We start from the raw sequence: 3,814 nt of genomic DNA, 5'->3' as shown, positions 1-3,814 counted from the left end.
GTTACATCAGGGATACGGGAGATTTCCTGCAAAAAGTCAGGGGTCATAAGGTCACAGAGGACAGTCTGCTCTTCACAATGGATGTGGAGAGCTTATACACAAACATTGAAACATCCAAGGGCCTGGAAGCAATCAGGGAATGTTTCCGGGAGAATCCAAACCCGAACCGTCCGGACGATATAATCCTGGAACTCCTTAGACTGAACCTGGAAAACAATGACTTTAAATTTGATGATAAATGGTTTTTACAAATTAAGGGCACGGCAATGGGCAAAAGATTTTCACCAGCCTATGCAAACATTTACATGGCGAAATGGGAAAGGGAGTGCTTTCAAATATATATATATATATATATATATATATATATATATATATATATATATATATATATATATATATATATATATACATACATACATATCCACAGCTATAAAGATCTTTCACAATACCGTTTTGTCAAACATTTTTAAGAATAACCTTCATATCACATGCATGCTTAAACTTAGAAAGCTCTCATACATTATTGAAACTGTCCATCTTGAAAGATCTGCCCACCTGAGTTTGAACTGGCAGCCTCCCTAGTTGTTCTAACTTTCCTATTTCCACCAGTCACAGGCTCCAGTAAACCACTTTGAGAGTGCCTTTTCCATATCTTTGTGTGATTCTGTAGATGGATCCATTTCTTTTAAGTGTCCCTAAAATAACAAGCAAAGGTAGAAATTGTATTAGTAAATTACTTTAGTACAGTGTAAAATTCATGAGATTTGCATCTCCCCCTTCATGGGGCAAAAATGCTTGCAGAGATCTGCCATAATCAAAAGCACTCTTGAGTCATTATTATGATGTACAAAAACTATATTCTTATGGTAAATTTTAAATATATCCATCTATATAAATCAACTACGGGCATAAGAAAGGTTTTATTATGGTTTTGTAGATTTTGTTAATACTGTTTGAAAAACAAACAATATTACCTTCAAATTTTGTCATCTATCAAAACTTTTTAAGTTCTCAACACAATGACAGAAAACTATGAAAATAAAACCAAAAATTGAAGTCTCAGTTTTTAACCTAAAAGATTACTAAAAATACCAAACAAAAGGAATATAGCAACAAAAATAAATTAACATATGTTTAAGAAAGAAAAGTGTAAAAACAATTTACTCTGACCATTAAAATCGATATTTACCATACACAACTTCAAAGAGACGCAGGTCACGGAGCTTGTGTTTCCAATGTCGTCCAAAAAGGTTGAACTGGACTGCCAATTCATGGGACATGAGGACTCGTACAGCTGGACGCTCCTCCAATTTCTGTAACCATGGCAACCTTAGGTATAATGACAATAATAAGACAACATTTTGAAATCAGAATACATGATACATTTTATTTTTATTAATCAGTTTGTTATTATTTCACACTTATATGCTTAATTTTGCTAATGTATTAATTAACCTTTTTCAAATCATCAAAGGCGATCTTCACAGGTTGATGCTCTTGAAGTCTGCAAAAATATATATTAGTGCAATATAGCCCAATATTAGCCCAAATATATTTGGGCTTTTCAAAAAGCCCAAATATATTTAAGGCAAATCAGCCTTTGTATAGATTAATCACTGAAGCCTTATATTGTAAACACTGAACAGTTTCACTAATGCAATTATCTTCATTTATTTGGTACTGTGACAGGACTAAGACAGTAGTATTAATCTTAAGAGTAGTTTAGAAAAATCACTAATAAATATTACTAATAAATCCTAAAATATTGTACATATAAAAGAACAAGAGCTACACTTAAATATAAGTATATTTCACATAAGTGCTAGCAAAATATTGCAAAAATATCAAAGAGAAATTCTTCATCTTTCAATCATTGACTCAGGCTTGGCCACTGAAGACTAGTCTATAGACCAACACACAACAGCTGCAGACTGAAACAAACTATGAGAGAACAAAACACTTTAAAGTGTCACTTACAAGATAAAACAAACATGATTTAAAAATATTAATTGCTATGCCTTTATTTTATTTACAAAAAAGCTTTTAGGCCCAATATACTGAAACCAAGTGGGCCCCATATCCATCCATCCATCCATCCATTTTCTATACACCCTTTGTCCCTAATGGGGTCAGGAGGGTTGCTGGTGCCTAACCCCAGCTACGTTCCGGGCTGTTCACCCTGGACAAGTCGCCAGTCCGTCGCAAGGGCCCCATATAGTATTCCCATATCTGTCCCATTCCCAGTTAGCCCACATTAATGCTGAATAAGGCCCATACATTTAGCCCAAATGGTTCAACAATATGGCTCCCATCTTAAGTTAACCATATGGGGATCATGCAGTCACCCACATAAAACCCATGCCCAATCATTACCAATCTAGCCCACAACAAAACATTCAATGCAGTTTCATTTAAAATAAAAAAAACACCCTTGCATGGGTGGGTCCCAGCCAAGCCAGCATGCATGAGACCCACCCATGCATGCTGGTTTAACTGACTGTGAGAAAGATTATTAAAAGCCCATGTACATAGAATGAAATCACAATAGTTACTCTTTTTAAATTATGCAAGTGGTTTTATTGTCAAGACACTGAAACAAATTCTGCTAGCAACTTAGATTCTTTAGTGAACCGAATTTATTCTGCCGCGTTTGCGCTCAAATGAACCAATGGTAGCTCAGCAAATAATGGCGCCGCATAATTTGAAAATGTTATGGCCCAAAACAATACGGAGTTTGAAATCGCTCTGCACCAAAATATTCTTATCTTAATGATGGTAGATAACTTATTGTGTGTTTTAACAATATCAGAAAAAACTGTCACAGGAAAGGATAAAAAAAAAAAAAAACATATAATCTTCTGGGGTACGCCGGTCATCCGATCTGTTATGACCAGCACATTTCTTTAACTGGCGATTTAAAATCTCCCTAAAATTTGATATAATACAGGTAAAACAGACAGAAGAGAAGTACTTACAGATTGTTTCGTAGGACAGTGAACCTGCAGATTCCGCGCAAATGGACTGATGAGGAGAATACGTTGGAGTGTGAAACCGCATATCCATCCGCAGTTAATTTTACGTTTTCCAAGAAACACAAGATTAATTTTGAGAGTGTTACATCGGTTTAACAAATTTAAAACCGATGTATCACTCAAAAACGTGCTCAAACAAAAATAAATAAATATTGTCGTCCTCCTTACTCAAATGTTCTTTGGAACTATTTTCTTTAGTGGATGTGTAAAATGCCTACTTCAATTCACCAATCTTTATTGGCAAAAGCGCCAAGAGCACAATTGTCAAACTCCAGTCCTCCAGATGTCCTGCAGCGTATAGATGTGCCACATGTACAAAACCCTGGAATGACATGGTTTAATGGTTCTCGTTTCATCCCCTGGTGTTTTCAACTTTCAGTCAGATCCATGAGTCAAGTTCTGTCAACCTGTTTTCATCGTGTTCTACCCGTGACTACTAGTTTTTGTTTCTGCTTTGAACTCTGTTTCTGTTAACATTTTTTTTTTGCTAATTTCCACATTCCTGTTTGTATTCCCCACCAGATCACCAGAAAGCCAACACACTTGACACCATGGGCACTGCTTTTCTCCTTTAGTATTCCAGGATTTGAAGATTCTCACTTCCTATTTTGACAAATGTTTTTCATGAAATGCATTATTTATTATTATACTTAAAATCACTTATTAAATGATTGACTTGTTTCATCCATTGTGTTTGGAAATGTGAAATCTTTTTTGTATGTAGAAAAACAACTTTCAGTGAGAAAAGTAATAATACAAGTAATAACAAAGCTTTCATTTCC

At 35.0% G+C, this 3,814-nt stretch overlaps 1 long non-coding RNA gene across 1 annotated transcript; it reads right to left on the bottom strand.

Moving 5' to 3' along the window:
* Positions 1-501: 501 nt before the first annotated feature.
* On the bottom strand, positions 502-3,153 carry LOC122847232. Its single transcript, XR_006373353.1, has 4 exons — positions 2,976-3,153; positions 1,456-1,504; positions 1,190-1,329; positions 502-695 (listed from the first exon to the last, which is right to left on the bottom strand). It is a non-coding gene; the product is annotated as an uncharacterized LOC122847232 (long non-coding RNA).
* Between the last annotated feature and the right edge of the window lie 661 nt (positions 3,154-3,814).

The sequence above is a fragment of the Gambusia affinis genome, linkage group LG17 (assembly GCF_019740435.1).
Source record: "Gambusia affinis linkage group LG17, SWU_Gaff_1.0, whole genome shotgun sequence".
Classification (NCBI taxonomy): Eukaryota; Metazoa; Chordata; class Actinopteri; order Cyprinodontiformes; family Poeciliidae; genus Gambusia; species Gambusia affinis.
Note: the sequence above shows the minus strand (reverse complement) of the source record. Positions and strands in the feature narration are given on the sequence as shown.